The sequence below is a fragment of the Echinops telfairi genome, unplaced genomic scaffold (genome assembly GCF_000313985.2).
Source record: "Echinops telfairi isolate 266 unplaced genomic scaffold, ASM31398v2 ScPeMD7_7467;HRSCAF=8505_0, whole genome shotgun sequence".
Classification (NCBI taxonomy): domain Eukaryota; kingdom Metazoa; phylum Chordata; class Mammalia; order Afrosoricida; family Tenrecidae; genus Echinops; species Echinops telfairi.
Window position 1 is genome coordinate 9,363,139 of NW_022111367.1, and position 25,261 is coordinate 9,388,399.

Below are 25,261 nucleotides of genomic sequence, written 5' to 3' on the forward strand. Positions count from 1 at the left end.
CACTGCTAATATTTCTGGGCCAATGTGTTGTTATTTAAACCTGCTCATCTCTCCTCTTTATGCCCTCTATAGTGTTCTGTTCTGTGTTCTTTTTATATTCAACTTGTTTATATTTTATTTTATATTCAAATATATTTTATATTCAACTTGTTTCGTAAACACTGATGTGCTTCAGGTAAAAAAGTTTTGAATACAGTTCACTTTTATTCTGCCCTTGTAGATATTTTCTGATCTCTCCAGATACCTAACTTGCTTCAGGATCAGAGAGCTGAACCTCCTTATAAGGTTTTCAGATGTCCTGAGCCTTTTTCCATGTAGACTTGGTTGACAACATATTTAGATTGCTTCTTAATTGAAGACAAGCCAGATACTTAGTAGATAGTATTTAGGTAGTTTTGTTTCTTATAGGAACAAAACTAATAAGTTTTGTTTTTGAAGGGTGGCTAGAACTGCACTCTACTTTACATATTAAACCCAAGATAAATTTACCCTTTTAAAGGTTTCCTTTCATAATAAATATCTCTAAGTCCATTTGATTTTCACCTTTGACAGTAGTTAAATTCAGATTCTGAGTGTTGACTTTTACTTATGATCGTAAATTTGATCCATCTTCCTAGCAGCCTTGTTCTTTACTTTGTCCCATCATAATTAAATGGCACTAACCATGTTTATTTAACATAATTAATGTGCATAATAACTGTCACTAAATTTCTTTCATGATGCATCATATACAGGTGACCCATCGTGTCATAGTAACCATGTTAGACTGCTAGCCACAAATCTGCCATTTGAAACCACAAATGGCTCCAGGAAGGAAAATGAGGCCTTCTCCTTCCATAGATGTACAGTCTCTCAACCCACAGGGCAGTTCTCCCCTATGCTAGAGGGTTGCTATGAGGCAGAAAGGACTCTGTGACACTGGGATTTTTTTTTTTATATCATAAAGGTTCCTGCTTGATTTTTAACATAATGAAACTTGTTATTTCTTAATATTTTTCCTAGAAAATAATATTTTATTTTGAAATGTTTAATGTGACACTTCAGATATGAATAATTGCACATGGAGGGTATTAGAATTATTGGTGAATGTCTGGTTTATGTAACAGTGATGTACAGTAGGATCAAAACCTAAGGGTTTTCTAAAAAAAGTCATAATTCATCTTTCAGATGTCTCTTGCTCAACATGACTTCTCTCCACATAGACATCTAGTGACTTCCTTTTTTCCCCTTGGTTTTCATGCTAAATAAAAAGCTAGACTTTTACCCCCAACAAGAAATGTACAGATTGTATTCAGTGTTGTGGGAGAATGTTACAAAATCTGTTGATGAAATTTTGCCTTTTAGCATTGAAACCAAAAATTCACTTAATATACTGTGTTGTGTGGCAGGAGCAGTACTTTTATTTCAGTCTGGCAGTTACGTGCTTTTGTAAGAGAAAGAGCCTTGTTTCTAAAAAGACATTGTGTAAACCACTTTTTACCTGTTGTCATAGAAACCAGATACTTAAGTGTTTCTGGAAAGTTGCCATCTTTGAGTTTGTTTATTTATTTTGTTTAGCTCATGGTCATTTCTCTTTGTGTCTGTCACTCGTTTTCTTTCAGGATTATGAAAAGGTCCTTGGATATTTAACTTTAAACTAACTCAGTGATTAAAAGAAGAGAAGAGTGGTGAATTACCCAGTGTAGTATTTGACTAGGTGCCAAGAGTGATTTTGTTCTGTCAAGTTGTTTTTGTGTGTGGGTGTTTTGTTTTAATAATTTGCTTTTGTTGTTGATGTTAACAATGTGTATGTTCGTTTCACGTTGTTAATTGTTAAAATTCAGTGACAGTGACACAGCCCTCCTCAGTCTCCATTTTTGAATTATTAACCTGAACGGACTGCCTTCTGCGTTTCTTCTCTAATCATAGTTGTTGCTATTGTCAAATTGATCCCATATAGATAGTTCTTGATAAGAGTACAGTGCTCAGGGCAAACATTCTTTACTAAGAGAATACTACTTTCTGCCTTCATAGAAAGTACTGGGGACTAAATTGTTTCCCCACGTTTAGAGCAAACATGGTTTTTTAGCTGACCAGAAACAAAATGAAGTTAGCTGTCACTTTTTAATTTCATTTTGGTACCCACCTGCTGCCCACATAAGGTGTATTTGGTTGTACTTAGAGTTGACTTCTGATAACATTCACATGTATCATTTATCAATCTTTTTTTATTGCCTAGTTCCTCTTCTGGCAATTCTGATTTTTAATATCACCATTCAGTATTTTAAATAGAACTGTTTCCGTGAAAGGTGTGAAATTATGATGGCAGAGTTTGGCTGTAGTGGCCAAGTACAAGATTTTAGTTGAAACCAGTACTTCACAAAAACAAGTGTACACCTGTTTCCATTTTCATGTATAACTGCTCTTCTTAGTATCTTTGGGGACAGGCTTCAAAGAGCGGGGCTAATTTTTCATATATCTGCAGTTCCATTCGTCCTATTAGACATTAATCCTTTCTTTTCCTTAAAGAAAACTTTGCTTATTCCTTCTTGAACTTTATTTAAGTTCTCTTTGTGGTTCTGCAGAACGCCTTTGAGCCATCTGTATCCCACCACTTCTTCATTTTCTGCAGTTTTGTGAATCATAGGATGAGTCATTACCACTGGGCTGTACCCAAATTCTCAAAAGTCGAGGTCTCAGGCGTAAGCTGAATCTGGCATGATTAAAATAGAAAGAGCCTGCTTTTGTGAATTTTCTCTTTTTACAATCCGCATGGTTTGGGTTTTTTTTGGTGTTTTTTTTTTACTGTTTTGTCCTCTTTCCAGCGTTTTGGTAGTACGTTAATAGGCACGCATGCATATCTCAGACGGTAGGCTTTTCTGTTGCAGCAGCTGTTTACCCATCAGCCCATTTCCTGGGTTTGTTAACCTCTGTAGTATGTAAAATTCGATTATCGTGTGATCAAGAAATCTCAGTGTGAAAAATAAAGAGACTAGCCTTCCCAATAATAAGGGTGGGAAAGCAGATTGACACCGGATTACGTAGGGTTGTGGACGGAGTCTCTGTTCGGATTTTTTTCTGTAGGGGATCTTTAACGGTTTGGTAGTAAAAGCCCTTCATGGTGGTGCAAGATGACAGACATGTAGATGGTCATGGAGAGGAGAGGAAGCATGAGCAATCACGAAGGAGCCCGGATGGCTCATTTGTGGTCTGATTTGTCTTCCCCTTATCCCTCAGCAATAGTGTGAAAAACAAAACATTGTTTTATAGTAACTGTAAAAAAAATAAAATCAAACCAAACCTCATGTTGATTTTCATTCCAAGATGTGGTATGATATGAAGGGGAAAGACTGTGGAAATAGACTAATGGCCAGTGGAAATGTAACTTCCTTTGGAATAAGTGTTGGAGCGGTCAGCTGCTCTGGGCGAGGGAGACAGGTGTGCTGGGCTCGTTGTGCCTTTCTCTTCTTTTGTATGTATGGTTTTCTCTTCCCAACACGTTTCCTTTCCTTCTAATCCTTTCTTCTTCCCCTCTTCTTATTCATTTCTTATGTGGATGGACCTAAGAAGGGCTCAGGACAGCCCTTCTAATACCCAGAGCAACTCGTTATACTTTAGGAATCTAGATTAGTTTTCCCACAGGCCATGGAAAATGAGGACAGAAGTTTCAAAGAGAAGTCAGGGCTTGTTAGAGCTGTGAGATTAGTTGGCTTGTGAAAGGATCGTGTGTGGACATAGAAGATGAGAAGTAGATCCTTAGAGAGAAAACACTCCTATTTAAAGGGTACTTTCACACTTTTATAATTAGAAAAGTAATTCTAATCCCTCATCCAAACACTGAATTGAGTGTTTATTTCTCCCTTGCACATAGCGCACTGCACCCACCTCTAAATTCATATTGAGTCATTCACATGCTTATCACCGTCTTCCACTCGTCAGCTTCCCCTGTTCCACTCCCAGGTAAATTGGGCCCTACTGAAAGAGACCTTCTGTACCTGCTCTCACAAAGGCAGCTCAGACCAGAGCTCACAGGGAATGCCTATTCAGCATGTTATGACCTATGTTTGTGTTTTAACAGCACAAGGAAGAAAAGACGAGTAGACATTTGATATGTAAATACTTAATACAGAAAAAATTCTGTTAATGTCTTCATAACAAACGGGCAGATTAAAGTACACCTCTGATGTTTATGAAATATAGCTATGAAATTTTATGACTGTGACATATCTCACACTTTGAGCTTACTATCTAACCTTATTTCAAAGCCTTTCAAAGTTTTTCTCTGCTCATGCTCCAAGACTATGGTGTATATGCTTCAGCTATACTGAACCATTTGCTGTTCCCAAACGGTGCTAGCTCAAGGTTCAATGGAATTGTGCAACCACTAATTTTCCTTTCACAAGTACATGATATTGTGAGCTGTTCACAAAAGTTGCTTTCCTGAGCTCCTTCCTGTACTGCCTCCCCATTGGCATTAGTCTTGGCCCTGTGACATACTCTAGCCAATAAGGTAGCACTGTAGAGGGCATCGAGTGGTTGTACTATTGCTCTTTTCCTTTTGCCATTAAAAAAGCATGTGCTGTATCTTCCACCTTCTACTGAAAAAGCGCGTGCCAAATACAAACTGCTGTTTCAGTCCAGACCCCAGAAGGCAGAGGACTGGTCCATAGAGCATGCATGCATCAGGAGGGGAAATAAACCTTAGTTGTGTGTTGCCACAGTAAAACTTGATTAGTAGAGCTCTTTTCTAAGTACTTGACAAACTTGAACTTAATTCCCAAACCAAACCCTCTGCCTTCAAACCGATTCGGACTCAGCAGCCCCACATAGGGTTTCCCAGGTTGTAGATCTCTATGGGAGCAGGCAGCCTCATATTTCTCCTTGGGGTGCCTGGTGATTTCTAGCCATCAGCACTGCAGTGAGCAGCCCAGCACCTACCAATTACTTAATTAGCCTTTAGTTCATTAGCCCACGGAAAAGGAAGTAGGCATTTTACTCTAATTATCCTCATTTAGCAAATGAGATGCTGATGCACAGAGAATGGAATTTTATACCATTGCAACCTGATTAGTAGTAGAGGTGAGATTCAAACTTAGGCGAGGTAGTTTTTTTATTTGTACTCATAGAAGCTAGTTTGCATAACCATATGCAGTTTCTTCTATTTTCTTTCATCTTTAGCCCCTCTTCTAGCAAAATCTTACAGCATTTTAAAAGTTCTGGCTTTAAAGCTTTTTCTGAGTCAGCCCTGTGTCTTCCAGTTCAGGAATTATATATTATTATTTGTGGACCCCAGTTCTTAGCACAGTGTCTGGCATTTTATATATAGTCTATAAACAATTGTTGAGCTTAAAAATCATCAACATTAGCAAAATAACTTCTGTGCTATAAACCACTATAATAGTATGTGATTGTGAGGCATGCTCTCAGTGTGTACTAGATTCTTGACATGATCCCTGTAAATGGTCAAATATATACGCTTCTCATTTTAAAGATGGACCAAATGCCACGTGTTCTGCTCCCAATCCAGTAGGTTAAGTGCTTTCCACTGTATATGTCAAAGTTCTTATGTATGTCTATTCCAACCACAGGAAACTTATGCACAAAAACTATTCTTAGATGTTCCTATACCTATACCAGTAAGATGAATATTTGCTCATCAAAACCGGAGTCTGAATGCTTGTCTTGTTTTGTTTTGTTTGTAGTTTAGGTGAAAGTTTACCAGCAAATTAGGTTTCCGTTCAACAAGGTATATACGTATCTTGTTGGGTAACATTAGCTGTGATCCCTTCAGTGTAGCCACACCCTTTCTCCTTCTCCCTGAGTTCTGCATTTCCATCCCTCCTCCTTTCTTACTCTCTCCTGCCGTTGAGCTATTTGGGGGCAAATGCTGCCCTTTTTGTCTTGTATGATTGGTTATTTTGGAGAGTATGTTCCTCACAGTGTTGTTGTTTACTTTATAGTAAACATGCCTATGTTTGGCTTTAAAGTATTCCTTCGGGTTGGATTCAGTTGCAGGTTTGAAAGCCATCTCGATCAGAGCAGTAATTTTGTCCAGGACTTCTGGGGCTCCAAGTAGAGAGGTTAGTAGTGATTGCTAGGCACCATGTACTTCTTCTGGTCTCAGGGCAGTTGGACGTTGTAGCCTGCATCCTTGGACTTACTGTTTCCTTGAGTCTTACATTTTCTTCCAGAAAGTCTGGAGTCCATGAGAATTTGAAACTGTGTCCTGTATTTTCCCATTTTTGCTCAGGATGCTGCTGATCAAAATGTTTAGTAATGGTAGCTGGGCACAATCCAGTTCTGGTTTCATGGCCAAGGATGCAGTTTTTCCTGGAGACAAGCCACCATACATTCCATATCTTCCTCCTTGTACAGCAAGTAGGAGAAACACAGTCTTGATCCGTGCTATAATAGGGATGGACCTTGAAGATATTATGCTAAGTGAAATCAGTCACAGAAGGCCTAATATTATATGATCTCACTTATAAAAGGCAAGAAAAGGTAAATGCAGAGACCAAAGTTTATGGATGGTTAACAGGGGCTGGAGGAAAGAGCCCTGGTGGTGTAGTGGGTTATGCATTGGGTTGCTAAGCTGAAAGTCAGTAGCTCAAATCCACCAGCTACATCGCAGGAGAAAGATAAGACTCTTTACTCCCATAAACAATTATAATCTCAGAAACCCACAGGGGCAGTTCTACTCTGTCCTATAGGGTCTTTCTGAGCCAGAACAGATTCAGTGGCAGTGAGAGGGTCAGGAGGACAGTAGGAAAGAGGTGAATGGTGATAGGAAAATTGCATCGAATTAGCAAGGTTAGGGAAAAAACGTTGAAATTGTCAAGGATTTTGTTTTATTTACGTCCACAATCAATGCTCATAGAAGCAGCAATCAAGAGATCAAAAGATGTATTGCACTGGGTAAATCTGCTGCACAAAACCTCTTTAGGGTGTGAAGAGCAAGGAGGTTACTTTGAGGACTAAGGTGCACCTGACCCAAGCTGTGATATTCTCCATTGCAGCATGTGCATTGAACGTTGGACATTGAATAAGGAAGACTGAAGGATAGATGCATTTGAATTGTGGTGCTGGAGAAGAATATTGGGAGTAACATGCACTGCTAAAAAGAAAACCCAATCTGTATTGGAAAAAGTAAGACCAGAATGCTCCTTAGAGGCAAGAATGGCAAGACTTCATCTTACATACTCTGGACATGTTGTCAGGAGAGACCAGTCCCTGGAGAAGGACATTATGTTTGGTAAAGTGGAAGAGTGAGGGAAGACAAAACAGAGGAAGACGCTTAGTGAGATGAATTGACATGCTAGATGCGTCAGTGGGCTCAGGCATAGGAACAGTTGTGAGGATAGCACAGGCCATGCAATGTTTCTTCAGTTGTGCATAAGGTTGCTATGGGTCAAAGCCAACTGGGTGGCATAGAACAACAACAGTGTTGTATTTGCTGTCAATAAGTTGTATATCCATATAACGTTGACTTGGCAAAAGTTATGTGGGAGGTATATTTAAAGCAATGACACCTACCTCACCCACCCACCACCACCAGAGTAGATGCTGAGGCTGCTTATATACAGCCAAAAGCTTAATGGAATTGTGTTCCTTGGTGTTATGGATCAAATTATGTTTTCCCCAAATATGTGTTCTAAATTCTACCCTCTGCACCTATGGCTATAATCCCACTTAGCAGTAGGTTGTCTTAAGGTGACAGGATTAGTACTGGGTGTATCTTTGAGTCAATTTTGATCTCTATATACAGGGGGTACCAAAAAAAACCAAACAGAAAAAAGCTCCACTGGGCAGAGCTTTTGTAGTATGCATTTTCCCCCGCTAGGGAAGCATTGAGCAACTTGCTTTGAGTTAGTGCACCCAGTGCATTATTGATGTTTGGGAAGGTTGGGAAGGTTCTCTCTGGTCACAGTGAATTTTTTCACAAAAGCTGTTTTGCTTGAACCTCGTTTATTGTGATGGCTGATTTAAGAGAACAGTGTGTGGCTATGAAATTTTGTTTCCTGCTCAGGAAAAAGTGCTGCAGAAACTGTTGTTTGTGATGGTGAACACAGCTTCCAAGGACCATGCTATGGGAAAAACTCAAGTATACGAGTGGTTTTATCATTTCAAAAAAGGTGAAATGTTGATTGATGACAAACCTCATTCTGCATGTCCATCATGTTCCTGAACAGACAAAAATGTCGACAAAATTGGTGTACTTGTGCTCTAAGACTGACGACGAACGATTGAAGAACTGGGGAAGTTACTTGGACTATCTTGGAGCTCAGTTCAGCGAATTTTTTTAAATCATTTTATTGAGGACTCATTCAACTCTTATCACAATGCATACATACATCAATTGTGTAAGGCACATTTGTACATTTGTTGCTCTCATCATTCTCAAAACATTTGCTCTCCACTTAAGCCCTTGGCATCAGCTCCTCATTTTTCCCCCTGCCACCCCATGCCCCCTCCCTCATGAACCCTTGAAAATTTACAAATTATTATTTTGTCATAGCTTACACTGGCTGACGTCTTCCTTCACCCATTTTTCTGCTGTCCGTCCCCCAGGGAGGAGATTATATATAGATCCTTGTAATCACTTCCCCCCTTCCACCCCACCCTCTCTCCACCTTCCTGGTATCACCACTCTCACCACTGGTCCTGAAGGGATCATCTGTCCTGCAGGTTCAGCAAATTTTAATGGAAGATTTGGGAATGAGAAGGGTTGCTGCAAAATTTGTACCTTGCTTCTAACTGACCAAGAAAAAGATTGTGTAGTGGAAACATGCCATACTTTGAAAGAATAGCTCTGAAGTGACCCAGACTTGTTTTTCCAATGTCATTACTGGTGAGGAGACATGGTGCTATGCTTACAGGTCCAAAAGAAAACATCCATCAAGCCAGTGGAAGACGCCATCGGGGCCCCTTACCCAAAAAAAGCTCGTCAAGTCAAATCACAGATCAAGACAATATTCGTTTTTTTGATGTGAGGGGGTGTGTTACTCTAGGTATTTTAGAGAAACAAATCCACAAAAACTCATGTATAAGAGAGAGTTTTATATAAAGGTTAAATGCGCATCAAAAAAACATTCCAACCCAGTGCTGCCCAAGCCCACAAGTCCAACATTAACCCATATGTCCAACACCAATCCACGAAGTCCTCCTCCATCTCACAAAACACACACTATGATGCCCACTGTAGGGGGAAAGCCAAGTCAATGGACGTGTAAGCATCTCAGCGCTGGCACACGGCTGCTCCAGCACCCAGGGCTGCATCGGAGTAGGTCCGTGTGGCTTCTCCTTGGGGATGTCTTACAGGAAGTGAGCCTTGCCAGCTAAAGCAGGGAACTGACTAAGGCAGCTACACCCTGGTCTGACCACCAGAAAGCAAGAGACCCGAGAACTCGAAAGGTGAGGCTCACTGAGCCATTTATCCCTCCGCCCTTCAATTAACCCCACATGTTTTTATCAGCCAGGTTGGCACAATAACCTAACTACCTCGGGGATAGTGTATTTGGAGTTCATTCCACCAGGTCAGACTGTTAATCAAGCTTTCTATTTAGAGGTTCTGAAAAGATTTTGTAACAGTGTGGGACAAAAAAAGGCCTGATTAGTGGCAAACAGAGGACTAGTTTTGCAACCATGACAATGCACCTGCTTACTTAGCCATCTCAGTGTGCCAGTTTTGGGCAGAAAATGACATGCCTCTTTTGCCCCACACATGTTACTCAGCTGACCTTGCTTTTTGCAACTTCTTTTTTTTCTCCCCCTGCAAATGAAGAGGGACATGAAAGGACAGTGATTTGACAACATAGAAGAGGTGAAGAAAAAAAATGTGGGAGGTGCTGTCAGTCTTCCAAACAGATGATTTTGAAAAATGTTTTCAAGAATGGAATAGCAGATTTGATAAATGCGTTTTGTAAAAAAATTTAAGTACATAGCTTTGAAAAAAAATTCTAGTTTGGGGAGGGTATTCCTCATGTTTATGTTTCCTTGTCTGTATATATAGATTTGAGGTCACACAATAGTTTTTTTAATATAAAAGTGATTAAACAGCAAGCTAGCAAGAAGAAATGGGAGATTGATGCCAAGCAGGATTGAGTTCTCCAAGAAAGCAGGAGACAGAAGCTCAAGGGCCTTCCTCCAGCTCTGACAGAGAGAGAAAGCCTTTCCCCACTGACTGCACTGAGTTCAGACTTTTAGTCTCCTTAACTGTGACCAAACAAATTTCTATTTGGTAAAGCCATCCATTTCTGCTGTTTTGGTTATTCAACACTTGATAACTACGACACTTTGTTTGTAGTTTAGGGTCATGACTTCATTGGACATCCCACTTAATTGGTTTAATAAAGTGTTTAGTGCATCTATTCTACCTCGTAGTTAATTTGGTTGTACACTTCCTGGGGTCTTAAACGCTTACAATTGGCCAACGATGCATATTCACTTTTTATAAAGAGTTATTTTTCAATCTCTCATTTATTAAGTTAATTACATGTTATAAAATTCACCAATTTTAACTGTGGCTTGTTGGATTTTTGTTAATCGTATACATTTGTATAACTTCCATCAAAACCAAGATAGAGAAGAATTTTTCCTCACCCTAGAAAATTTCATATTCCTTTGTTCTCTATTTGTTCAACCAGCTGCTCTCCCCAGCTAACCACTGACTTGCTTCTAGTTATTGTACTTTTTGCATTTCTAAAATTTCATATAATTCGAATCATATCAAAGTCTTTTTAAGTCTTTTATTTTTTCTACTTATCATGATTTTTTTAGAATATGCTTTATTCATTGTATTCCTTATTGCTAAATATTAATCTGTGTATGGATACATTATAATTTTTATATCCATTCCCCGGTTAATAGGCATGCGGGTTATGTTCAAGTTTGATTTATTCTGAATAAGGCTGCTATGAACATCTACCTATGTATTTCTGAGTGGACATATTTTTTATTTCTCTTGGGTAAATCCCTAGTGAGGTAATGGTTGGGTCAGAAGACATATTTTTAAAGTTATTGACTACTATCAAATTATTTTACAAAGTGAATGTATTGTTTTACATTCATACCATCAATGCATAAAATTCCGATTGCACCAAATCCTTGTCAACACTTGGTGTGGTTGTTTGTCTGAACTTTTGCTCTTCTGGTGGGTGTAGTGTAGTATCTTGTGGTTTTAATTTGCATTGATCTAATGACTACTGATATTGAGTATGGTTTCTTTATTCAAAAATAGTTTTATTGGCATTTCATCCACCTATTATGCAATTCAATAGTTCGATCAAATCAAGAAAGTTGTACAATGATTATTACAATCAATTTTAAAGAGCATGATTTCATTTGCTTATCGGTTCTTCATAGATCTTTTTTTAATGAACTGTGTGTTCAAATCTTTTACTCATTTTAAATATTATTTGTTTCTTTCAATTGAGTGGGTTGTGTTCTTTATATAGTCTAGAAATAAAGCTTTTGATGGATACATTTTGTAAAAGTTATAACCCAGTCTGTGGCTTGCTTTACGGTTTCCTTAACTTTGTCCTTTTAGAAGCAAAAATTTTTCATCTTGGTTAAATCCATTATAAAACTTTAAAAAATACTTTGATCTCTTGGTGGCTCATTTAAGAACTATTTGCCTACTGTTCCAAAAGTATTCGTCTATGTTTTCTTCTAGAATTTAGTCATTTTTGCTATTACATTTAGGTCTGTGATCTGATTTGATTATAATTCTTATAAGCTAAATAAGAGTTAAGGTCCTTTTTTTTTTTTCTTACCATACTGATAATCCAATTATTTCCTTACCATTTGTTGAAAACACTATTTTCTGTTGCAGTACCTTGGCATCTCAGTTGAAAAATCAGTTTACCAGTGCATATATATACCTGTACTTTCTCTTTTGTCCCAGTGATTTAGATGTTTGTCTGTCCTTTGCCGCACACGGCCTTGATTACCCGTAGCTTTATGGTAAATCATGAGATCATGTAATATGAGCCCTTCAACACCTGGTTTGCTACTCCAAGAATGTTTCCTTTGCATATACATTTTTATATATGCTTATATTTTCTTTTAAAAATATAACCAGTTAAGACTTTGCTCAATATTGCCTTGAAACTATATATGAGATGGAGCTTCACACAGCCCTCTCCCTAACACCCCCCCCCCAATTTGGAATGTGAGCTGTAATTTAGTGACTTACTTATAATGAATGGAATATGGCAGAAATGATAGAGTGTAATGTTCAAAGGTAAATCATAAAGAGCCATGGTGCATTCATGTTGTTCCATCTTGGATCTCTTGTTTGGGGGAAGTTGGCTCTTCTGAGGAAACTGAATCAGCAGTGTCAAGGTATACATGTCAAGGAACTGAGACCTCGTGCCAGTAATCAGCACTAACTAGCCAGTGATGTTATTGAGCCACCTTGAAAGCTGATCTTTGAACCCCAATCAAGTCATCAGATAAGTGCAGGGAGGGTAGCATCTTGGCTGCAGTCTTATGAGACACCTTGAGCCACACTACCCAACTAAACGGACTCAAAGAAACTATGTGAGATGTTTTTATTTTAAGTTACTAAGTTTTGAGGTAATTTGTTACCAGTCATGGATAACTAATAAAGCCATTGTAATACTATTGAATCTTTGTGTCCATGAAATACCTTTACATTTATTCCACTCTTCTTTTATTTTCCATTGCAACTTTTTAATTTTCACTATACAGGCCTTACACATTTTTCATTAAATGTATTCCAGAGTATTTTTGTGTGCTATTTTTAATGCTGTTATAAATGTTGTATTGGAATTGTTTTATAAGTTTTATTCTGTTTGTTGTTAATGCATAACAATATATAATAAATAGTTGATTTCTGCATATTGACTTCATATTGTAAAACTTTGTTACCATATATACTCGAGTATAAGCTGACCCGAATATCAGCAGAGGCACCTAAGGCACCTAATTTTGCCACAAAAACTGCATTAAAAATGTGCTGAAAAACAGAACAGCAAGGGGAACAGAGCAACGAAGTCCCAGGGAATAGCAAAATTAGACTTTGGGGCCAGGCCGTAGGACCCCATCAGACTCCACTGGAAAACACTCCTAAAGGCCAACAAACAATCCTCGAACTAACTACAGGCTTTTATTTTTTGTTGTTATTCAGGGTTTTTTTTGTCATTGACTTTTTGTTGTTTTGTTTTCTTTTGTTGCTTTGTTTTGCTCTGTCTTTGTTTTTGTGCATGTTATTATCTCCGACGGTCTGTCTAAGTAAGATAGGCTGGATGAACAATCTGAAGGAGAAAATGACGGTGGGGGAGGGGGGGGACCTGGGAGAGGAGGAGATGGAGGGAAAGGAAGTGGTGTTTAACAAACCCAGGGACAAGGGAACAACAAGTGATCCAAATTGGTGGTTAGGAGGGGCTTGGTAGGGCGTGATCAAGGGTAATGTAACCTGAGGAGTTACTGAAACCCAAATGAAGGTTGAGCATGATAGTGGGACAAGAAGAAAGTCAAAGGAAATAGAGGAAAGAGCTAGGAGGCAAAGGGCATTTATACAGCTCTAATAAAGGCATGTACATATGTACATATATTTATATATGATGATGGGGAAGTAGATCTATGTGCATATATTTATAGGTTTATTATTAAGGCAGCAGATGGACATTGGGCCTCCACTCAAGTACTCCCTCAATGCAAGAATACTTTGTTCTATTAAACTGACATTCCAAGATGCTCACCTTCCCGACAGGATCACCAAAGACAAAGCGGGTACATAAGCAAATGTGGTGAAGAAAACTGATGGAGCCCGGATGTCAAAAGATATAGCATCTAGGGTCTTAAAGACTTGAAGGTAAACAAGCGGCTATCTAGCTCAGAAGCAACAAAGCCCACATGGAAGAAGCACACCATTCTGTGTGATCACAAGGTGCCGAAGGGATCAGTTATCAGGCATCAAAGAACAAAAAATTATACCATTGTGTGCCCACCTTCCCGATACGATCGCTGAAGACAAATGGGTCCATAAGCAAATGTGGTGAAGAAAGCTGATGGTGCCCAGCTATCAAAAGATATAGCATCTGGGGTCTTAAAGGCTTGAAGGCAAACAAGCGGCCATCTAGCTCAGAAGCAACAAAGCCCACATGGAATAAGCACACCAGCCTGTGTGATCATGAGGTGTCAAAGGGATCAGGTATCAGGCATCAAAGAACAAAAAATCAAATCATTGTGAATGAGGGGGAATGCAGATTGAGGACCCAAGACCCATCTGTAGGCAGTTGGACACCCCCTTACAGAAGGGTCACGGGGAGGAGACCAGCCAGTCAGGGTGCAGTGTAGCAACAATGAAACATACAACTTTCCTCTAGTTCCTAAATGCCCCTCCCCCCACTATCATGATCCCAATTCTATCTTACAAACCTGGCTTGACCAGAGGATGTACACTGGTACAGATAGGAACTGGAAACACAAAGAATCCAGTACAGATGATCCCTTCAGGACCAATGCTGAGAGTGGTGATACTGGGAGGGTAGAGGGAGGGTGAGGTGGAAAGGGGGAACCGATTACAAGAATCTACATATAACCTCCTCCCTGGGGGACAGACAACAGAAAAGTGGGTGAAGGGAGACATTGGACAGTGTAAGATATGACAAAATAATGCTGATTTATAAATTATCAAGGGTTCATGAGGGAGGGGGGAATAGGGAAGAGGGGAAAAATGAGCTGAAATCAAGGGCTCAAGTAGAAAGCAAATGTTTTGAGAATGATGATGGCAACAAATGTTCAAATGTGCTTGACAATGGATGGATGTATGGATTGTGATAACAGTTATACGAGCCTCCAGTAAAATGATTAAATTAAAAATGTACTGAAAACTTGGCTTATACACTAGTATATATGGTAAGTTTATTGTTTCAGATATGTTTTTGTTGTTGATTTCCTAGAGTTTTCCTGAGAAGACATGACCATGACTTTAGGAAATAATACTTTATTATATATGTTATTTTCTCCTTTCAGATCTATGTTTTTATTTTCTTGCATTATTGTACTGATTAGAATCTTGGATATATATTAAATCATAGTGGTAAGACTAGAATAATGGTCTTGTGCCTGATCTTAGGTAGGATATATTGAATCGTTCATATTGAGTTTCCATCTTTAAATGCATAAATCTTTTTGTATCTTCATGTTATATTAGTCCAGGTTAAGAAACTAATTTACACATACCATAATTTTTAACTTGTTAAATCAGTTTGTAAAAGTAAATATAATTTTAGATATTTTTCCTTATTAAGGGGGATATTAGAAGGTCTTTACATTTAAGCATCTGGTTAAAGGATTTCCCATACACTCTAGAGACCCTAGTTACCTCCCAGTTAAATGTTTTCATTACTAAAGGGTGGCTTTTTTGTTTGGGGCAGTAATTGCCCAGTCTCCCTTGCCTTTTGATATGGCCATTGGTGTAAGTTCTGACATTTTGGTTAATGAGCTACTAGTGGGCCTTCTGGAAAGGCTCCTTAGAGTGGATTTTTTTTAATCCCTCTTGTTTTCTTCCAGAGGTACAGAATGTAGTTAGAATGGTCAAAACTTTTTTTTTTAAACATTAAGGATGAATTAAGGTTACTCAGTTTTTCTCCCCATTATTTGGGGGTTTCTTGCTTTTTGCAGTTAGTTTAATCCTCCTGATAAATGATTTTCCAAAAAGGAAATTGTAGGACAGCTAAGATAATTTTTCAGAAAAAAACGGTTTTTTGAATCAATCTACTTAATTCTGTCCTTGTTCCTATTCAGCTTCTAAAGAACCAGAGGGATATCCCCATTTTAGTTAAATCCCTCAAAATCTTTGGGGTCAATATAAATACCTGTCTAATAAAAAAAGCAAAAGATATTGCAACTATAGGAAAGTTCATCTGAATCATTTTGTCCTTAATAAAAAAATCGAGACAGCAAGCTCCTTGAAGTAAATGCCAAAGCCACATATTCTGTCATGAAAAGGGTTGTTATTTAATAGCCACAACTGGAAGACATAAATTTGGATATTCCAATATCTATACATATTCTTTGCTAATAAAATAAGGAATTTCATGGTTTCCTTTATTCTTTATTTAAAATTTTCAGTGAAAAATACGCTGTAGAAAACCTGAGATCCAGTAGGAAAAGGAGCTTTGTCTGCTCTGTTGCCTATTAGAGCCCAGTATTTACCACAAGAAGGGCACAAAATGGGGTTTCAGTAAATATTTGTTGAATAAACAGATTCCTAGCGTTTGTCCTGTTGTTCATTGGGTGATGGGCTTCTTAAATATTGAGACTTTGGTATGCAAGTCTCCCAGCATTGCTGGTTGTCACCGTTTGGAAGAGGTCACCTCCCGGTGTCATTGCTGGGTCATGGTTTGTCACCTCTGCCTGCTGCGGTTTTCTTTTAATGTTGAACCAGACCAGAGGACAGTTGAGGTTTGCTCTCTATAATCAAGACTAATTTGCATATTTTCTACCCAGAAAATTAAGTTCTTTATCTGTGAGCATAGTTTCATTAATTTCTTCATAAAAAGGCTAACTGTCCATCCCCAAATAAGTGTATAATTGATGTCCTCATTCATTTAGGGGCTTTAAAGATAATTTATTGATACCTTGTACTTTCAGAAGGAGCCCCGGTGGTGCATTGGTAAAGGGCTCAGCTACTAAACGAAAGGCTTATGGTTTGAATCCAGCATCTGCTCTGTGGGAGAAAGATGTCGTGGTCTATTGCTGACAGGTTTATAGCCTTGGAAACCCCATGGGGCAGTTCTACTCTGCATCATAGGTTTGCTATGAGTTGTAATTGACTAAATGGCAATGATTACTGTCTCAGATTGCTGAGGTAATAGTTTTTACTGGTGGCATATGGGAATCCCCTATCTATAACCCAGACTAGTGGTTTGTCTTTGACCTTGTGTCCTTAAACTAGTGGTGACACATAGCACTCTCTGGTTGCCAGACCTCATTTTCCTGGCAAGGATTCCAGATTCCTGTTGCTTGACTGCAAGAAGTTAGACTGTTTGCTTTTTTTATAGTTGGGATGAAATTCACATAACATTAGATTAATCTCTCCTATTTAGTTCCAAATTTCTTTGCCCTGAATGAAGCCCCCATATCCAGTAAGCAATTGCTCCTCAGTCCCTCCTACCTTTAGTCTCTAGTAACCACCAATATGTGTTCTATCTCTAGGGATATACCTATTCTGGAAATTTCATATAATGAAATAATGCAATATATTTCCTATATATTTTATGTCTGGCTTCACTTAGCATAATGCTATTAAGGTTTTCTACATTTTTTTGCATGTAGTACTATATCTTTTCATAGCTGAACAATATTCCATTGTTTGTATATATTACAATTTATGGATCTGTTCGTGGACATTTGATTATTATAAGTAATGCTGCTGTGAACATACATGCTTGAGTATCTGTTTTGAGTTCTTTGAGATGTATTCCTAGGGAGTTAGTTATTGGGTTCTGTGGTAAGTCTGTATCCAATTATATGAGGAAGTACCAACCTGTCTTCTATAGAGACAGATCCATTTGTATTCCCCCAATGCACAGTGGTTGCCGTTTCTCCACATCTTTTGTTTCGATGTTTTTGGCTCTGTTTTTTTATAGCTATTTAATAGTGGGCGTGAAATGGTGTCTTGTGGTTTTGATTTGCATTTTCCTAATGATTAATGATCTTAAGCATCTCTTCATGTGCTAGTTGGACATTTATATACCTTCTTTAGAGAAATGTTTAAGTTTGCTCTGTAATAGACTTGTTTCTTTTGTTGTTGTTGTTGACTTTTAAGAGGATTTTATACATTCTTAGACTCTTAGCAGATGTATGATTTGCAAATATTGCCTCTCATTCGATAGGTTGTCTTTTCACTTTTCTGATAAGGCCCTTTGACACACAAAACTTAAGTGTGATAGTCTAAATTACCTGTTTTTCTTTTTGTTGTTTTTACGCTTGGTGTTGTATCTGAAAATCCATTGTCAAGTCCAAGGTCAAGAAAATTTATTCCTGTGTTTTCTTCTACATTGTATGGTTTTAGCACTTAAGTCATTTATCCATTTTGAGTTAATCTTTAGTAAGATAATTAAATAAATTCATTCATTCTGCATGTGGAGATCCAGTTGTTCCAGCATCATTTGTTGAAGAAACTGTTCTCTCCCTCCCTGTCATAACTCAGCACCTGTGTCCAAATCCAATAGTCACTAGCTATTTGGGTTTGTTTCTGCATTCTTAAATTCTGTTCTATAAATTAGTTACTCTTAGGCAGTACCACCCTGTTTTGATTAGCTTTGGAGTAAGTTTTGAAATCAAGATATGAGTCTTTCAAATGTCTTACTCATTTTCAATATTGTCTGTTCCAGACCCCTTACAATTCCATGCCAGTTTGAGGGTCTTTTCTATTTCTAGGAGAAGAAAAGAGTCTATTTCAAAGTTAATTTTTGTACATGGCATGAGGTCAGAGTCATTTGTTTTCTATACATATATTCATTTCCAGCACTAGATTCACAGGGATTTTTAGCAACTGCGCCATGATAAATCAATAGAGAAAAAATACTGTTTGTTTTAAGTTTTGCTTTTTATCATTTTTATCATTATTAGTAATATGCACTACATGTAGTCTTGTAGTACCTATCTGCTGATATGATTATTCTCAGATTTAATGATTCCCCCAAAACAAAGATCAGATTTATAAAGATATTGATGATAAAAAAAAGTAATAGTGAAAAGTAAAATAAATAAATAAATAGTATTGGACTTTCATTTAAACTGTCTTATGACACAGTAGTCATGGAACAGAACCCCATTGACAAAAGACTTTTATTCATAATCTAGCTACAACATGAATACTGTGAAATAATTCTTACAGTTCCTTAATCAAAAGACAAATAATTGATTTAGGAAATGGACAAAGATTTGAATAGATCCTTCACATGGTAGACAAAAAAACAATGAACCCATACTATGAACAGATGTTCAGCATTAGTTATCAAGAAATTCCAATCAAATATATCCGTGAATGTGGTAGGAAACAAAGGAGGCAAATTATGAAAGCTTTGTAGACATAACCAAACACTTTGAGGAATAGGCTTAGGAGCTCAGGGTCATGTCCTCAGGGCACACTTAGTCAATTGGTATAACATAGTTTACAAGGACAGTGTTCTACATTCTACTTTGCTAGTAGAAGGGGGTTCTTAAAAGCTTGAAAATGGCCATCTAAGTCACTATTATTGGTCTCTCTATATCCAGAGGAAGGAAAATGAAGAAAAGCAATAACACATGGAAACAGTTGAATAAACTAATGGACTATACAAACATCTGTCTCCACAATCCTGAGATCAGAAGAACTAGATGATGCCCAGCCAACTGCTCTGAAAAAGATCACAGTCAAGGTCCTGGACAGAGTGAGAGTCAGAGAAAAATGTGGACCAAAGCTTCAAACCATAAAGGAGACCAGGCTTACTGGTTGTATAGAGACTAGTGGAACCACCAAGACTATGACTCTTAGTCATCTTTTAGGTCTAGAACTGAATTCCAATATTTGACTAATCAACCATTTAAGAGTCTTTTTTTAAATTTTCAAGGCAGCATTTATATAAGGACAAATTTCAGAGAGCTCAGAAAGGAGGAATGGAAACCGGAAACAGGGAGGAACTGAGATGATTGATGGTACACTGAGGGCATTGCAGGGGATGAGTTGGAACAAAATGTATATGAATTATTGAATGTAAAATTGATCAGCTCCATAAACCTTCACCCAGTTCACATTAAAACGTTTTTTAAAACAACATGCAAATCAAAACCCCAGTGAGATACCACTTTATACACTAACTACAAAATTCCTAAAATTAAACAGAATCAAAATACCAAGTGTTAACAAGGATGCTGAACAATTGGAAATCTTTGTACTAGTGGGATGGCAGGTTTCTATTTCTTCTTGACCATGTGCAATTTTGAAATCCTCTTTAAAAGAACCAATTACCCAACAAGCACAAGAAGAGATGCTTAAAATAATTGTCAGCCTACTGCCGTCAAGTCAATTGCAACACTTAAGGATTCTAAAGGACAAAGTAGAATGGCCCCATAGAGTTTCCAATGTAGCAGATCTTTACCACAGCAGACTGCCACATCTTTTTCCTGCAGAGCAGCTGGTAGGTACAAAATGCCAACCTTTAGTTAGCAGCCGAATGCCTTAACCACCACACCACCACGACTCTTCCTTTAATTATTGCCAACATGTAAATCAAAAGCACAATGAGCTATCATCTCGCCCTATTAAAAACAGTGATGTACCACAGTGACCGGCTAGATTATAAAGAAACTGGAGCCTTCACCCGTTCCTAATGGAAATATAAAATGGTGCAGTTAGTGGAAAGTTCCTCAAAAAAATTTAACATAGAACTACCATGGTGGCTTAACAATACTAATCCTAGATATATTCAGAAGTGATGCCAAAATGAAAATAGAAACCTCGGCACCAATGTTTATTGCAGTACGTCTCACAGTACCTGAAAGAAGGAACTGTCCAAATTGTCCACCAGCAGATAAATGAATAAAAATGTAATGTTTTGTGTATGTGTGCATACCATGAAATATTACATAGCTGTAAAGGGAAATGAAGTTCTGATGTCTGCCACAACGTGAGTGAACCTTGAAAAATGGCTGAAAAAAATAAGTCCGTCACAAAAGGACAAATATTGTATCATATCACTTATAATCTCAAGCGCCAATGGAAAACTCCTTCCCAGCCCTGGTAACTGTTAGTAATCTTTGGTTTCTGCATATTTGCTTATTTCTTATGTTAGTCATGGTGGAATATTTTAGAAAAGGATAACAATAATAGTTGCACAGCATGAAAAAAGTAATCAATGTCAGCAATGTAAATGTAGAGGTTTTTGTACTGGTGAATGGTATCACTGTTGTAGTCACGTGGCACATAATGTTCATTCAAGCAATGCCCAGCCACATACACATCTGTGGTCCTGTAAAGGTATGACAGTTCAGAAAATAGAATTAGAGATGCAATGAATTACTTCATAGGGGTCTTCTAGCTAAAGTCTTTGTAATTCCTACCAAATGACTGGGCTGGTTTTAGGCACCATCTTCTCAGTTCCCACTGCCTGGCTCTTCACGTGCTCACAGTGTGGTATGTGTGAACCTATTGTTGCAGCCACTGCATCAGTCTATCTCTTTGAGGATCATTTTCTTTTCTTTTCTTTCTTTCTTTTTGTTTTGGTTCACCCTCTACTTCACCAAGCATGATGTCCATTTCCAGGGGCTGGTCTTTCCTGAAGGGTAAATGTCCAAAGTACAGGAGATGGAGTCTTGCCATCCTGGCTTCTATTCTGGTTGTACTTCTTCCAAAGCAGATTTGTTTGTACTTTTGGAAGTCCATGGTAATTTCAGTAATCTTCACCAACACCATAATTCAAATACATCAGTTATTTTCCTGTCTTCCTTATCAATAGTTTCACGTGCATAGTCAAATCAAAACCAGACTTAATGCCATCAAGTTAATTCCAACTCCTAGCAACACTATAGGACAGAGTAGAACCACTTCTGTAGGTTTCTGAGACTGTGCATCTTTACAGGACTAGAAAGCCTCCTCTTTCTCCTGCAGAGTGGCTGGCCTTGCAGTTAGCAGCCTCAGGAGTTGGATCAGACACAACTTAGCCCTCAAAGACTCTGAATAAGTCTGTACAACAGATTTTCCCAATGTACTTTATTTGAATTCTTGAGGACTGCTTCCATGGGCATTCATTATTGATCTAAATAAAGTGAAATCCGCCACAGCTTCAACCACTTCTCCACTTATTATGATGTTGTCTCTTGGCACAGTGTGAGGATTTTGGTTTTCATTATATTTGAGGTTGTAATTCATACTGAAGGCTGTTGTCTTGATCTCCATCAGGAAGTGTTTAAAGTCCTCTTTCATCAAGCAAGGTTGTATCATCTGCATATTTCAGGTTGCTAATGAGCATTGCTCCAATCTTGGTTTTGTGTTTTTTGTATAATCCAAATTCTCAGATTATTTGCTCAGTGTACAAATGTAATAAGTACGGTGAAAGGATACAACTCTGACACACACCTTTCCTACTCTGTGTCCCCTTGTTCTGTTAGAACATCTCCCATAGTCTGTGTCCAGGTTCTACAAGAACACAATTTGATCCACATAGACCAGTGCCTTTGCATGGTCAATATAGCACAAGTAAGCAACTTTCTGGAATTCTCTGCTTTCAACCAAGATCCATCTGACATCAGCAATGATATCCCTTGTTCCATATCCTCTCCTCATTTCTGGCAGCTCCCTGTAAATGTACTGCTACAACCATTGCTGGATGATCTTCAGAAAAATTTTGCTTGCATGTGATATTAGTGATATTGTTCTAGAATTTTCACTTTCTGTTGGGTCACCTTTCTTTGTTATGGGTACAGATACACATCTAATGTCCGTAATGATATACTCATTCCATACGCTTTTATGAATTTACCTTGAATTTCTGACAATTCTTTTTCTATGTACTGCTGAAACTATTTTTGAGTGATCCTCCTCAAATTTTTACATGCACGTGATACTAATGGTACTTTCTGATAGGTTCCACATGCTGTTGGTCATCTTTCTTTGGAATGGGCACAAATATGGATCTCTTCTAGTCAGTTGGCCATGTAACTGCCTTCCAGATTTCTCAGCATAGACTAGTGAATGCTTCCAGTACTGTATCAGTTTATTGAAACGTATCAGTTGGTATTTTGTTAATTACTAGAGTCTGGTTTTTCACCTCTACCTTTGGTTTTCCATCATATACTACCTCTTGAAATGGTTGACCATCAAACACTTCTTTTTGGTACCCATGAAACCCACTGCCATGGAGTCAGTTCCACTCGTAGTCAACCTGTATAGGATTTCCAGGACTGGGGATCTTGACAAGAGTAAGTAGTCTCACCTTTCTCCTCCTGAGCATCAGCTGCTAACCACAAGGTTAGTCCAACACTTAACCAGCAGAACTTTGCCATCGTGATTGTACATTCCTTCCACTTTCTATTGATGGCTTCCTGCATCATTCATTATTTTTATGTCCATAGAAAACTTAGATATTGCGATTCAAGGCTTGCAGTTTTTCTTTCAGTTTGAACAGCACATGTTCTCTTCTTTGGGTTTTGTGACTCCAGATCTTTGTACATTTTATTAAAATTAAAGGGGGCTTCAGAATATTCCTGGGAAAATTCCATTGCCAATTAATTCCATATTTCTACAATCTCTTTGAACCCCCTTTATGCCTGATTTTATCTTCTCAAGCTGCCCTTTGAAACTTTGTTCAGGTTTCTTACTTGATCTTTTTCCCATTTACTTTAGCTACTCTACATTCAAAAGGAAGTTTCAGAATATCTTCTGACATCCACCTTGGTCTTTAGTTTCTCTTGACTTCGTGGCTTCTTCAACTATGATGTTCTTGATGTCATCTCATAACTCAGCTGGTCTTTGCTCATTAGTGTTAAATGCATGAAATATTTTCATATGTTCTTGTGATAGACGCTAAACACAGGTGGAATATATTCAAGGTCATGTGGACTTGTTTTAATTTTCTTCAACTTCAGCCAGACCATACATATAAACAGTTGATTGTTCTACTGTTGACCCCAAGTCTTGCTTTGCCCAATGCTTCTCCATCATTGTTTTCCACCAATGTAGTGAAATCGATTACTGTATATTCTATATACTTTCAGGATTTTGACTTTATACTTCCATTTGTGGTAACCTTTTGTAGATCACAGCTTTTAAATTTTAAAGTAGATAAATATATGTTTTCTTTTTTGTGCTCTATGTTTCTTATTTTAAAGTTCCTCAATGTTCCAGTGCCAAAAAGATTCCTTCTATATTTTTTCCAAAAAAGATTTAAAATTTAAAAATTACATTTGTATCCTTAATCCATTGGGATTTTATTTTTATGAATGATCTCAGGAAAAGGGCCATATTTTGTCTCTGCCTTCTGTTTAACTAGTGTTTCTCTTTCCCCGCCAGTGTACCCAGATGTGTTATATACCAAAAAACAAAACCAAACTCACTGCCATCAAGTCAGTGCTGACTTAAAGCAACCTTCTGTGAGTTTCTGAGACTGTAACTTTACAGGAGTAGAAAGCCCAGTCTTTCTCCCACGAAGCTGCTGCTGGTTTCAATCTGCCACCCATGCAGATCACAGCCCAATGTATAACCACTACACCACCAGGGAGTCCCTGTGTTATATACAAAGTAACCGATAGATTCAAGAGCCTGTTTTTAGGCTCTTTACTTGTGGTATATTTGAGTAATCCTAAATAAAGACCACACTGCATTAATTACTCACCTTTCATTGTATCTTGAAACCTAATAGGCTTTATTATGTTTTGCCTTTAAATTTTTAGGGTTATTCTTGGCCTTGGATATGTTTTTAACTTGTTAAAAAATTGTGTTTTGGTATCAGAAGACCCCAGAAAAACAAACAAACAAAAAACATATTGTTGAGAACAAGGGGGGTCGGAGCAGAGACCCAAAACCCATATGTTAACAATGGGACATCCCCTCACAGAAGGGTCACAAGGAAGGGATGAGTCAACCCAGGGCGCAAGCACCGATGACACAGACACTGTTCCTCTGGTTCCTTGAGGCTTTCTCACTCTCACTATCATGACCCCAGTCCTGCCTTTCACCGCAGGCTAGACCGGAGCATGTGCACAGGTACAGATAAGAAATAAGAGCTTGGATGGCGGCCGTGCGTGCCAGGGAACCATTGCTTCTCCGAGTCGCTCTCTCCCAAGCTCTCCCTGTGGTCAGCATGGCCCGTGGAAATCAAAGAGAACTTGCCCGCCAGAAAAACATGAAGAAAACCAGGAGATTGGCAAGGGAAAAAGAAAAGAGGATAGCTTGACTACCTCTCAGAGGAAGCAGAGGGATTCTGAGATCATGCAACAAAAGCAGAAGGCAGGTAACGAGAAGAAGTCTACGCAGACAAGAGAAAAATGATGACTGGCTAGTTTGGAATACCTGGTGCTCCTGCCAACGAGGTGTATCATATGCTCTGAGATCAAGATTTTGTAGAGTGAACCATCATTACATATGTTATAACTTATCCTTATAAAACAGTCTATTTTAAACTTTACCTTTCAACCTGATTTAGTGTGATGTTTTAGAACCATTCTTCAAAAAATAAAACACTAACCAAACCCAGGGACAAGGGAACAACAAGCTATCCAAATTGGTGGTGAGGTGGCTGTGGGAGACCTGGTAGGGCATGATCAAGGG

General features: G+C 38.2%; 1 protein-coding gene and 1 pseudogene across 1 annotated transcript in view; both read left to right on the forward strand.

Moving 5' to 3' along the window:
- UBAC2 (UBA domain containing 2) overlaps positions 1-25,261 on the forward strand; it is a 203,858-nt gene that overhangs the window by 123,081 nt on the left and 55,516 nt on the right. The gene's annotated exons all lie outside the window — the stretch shown is intronic.
- On the forward strand, positions 24,795-25,143 carry LOC101656896 (annotated as a pseudogene).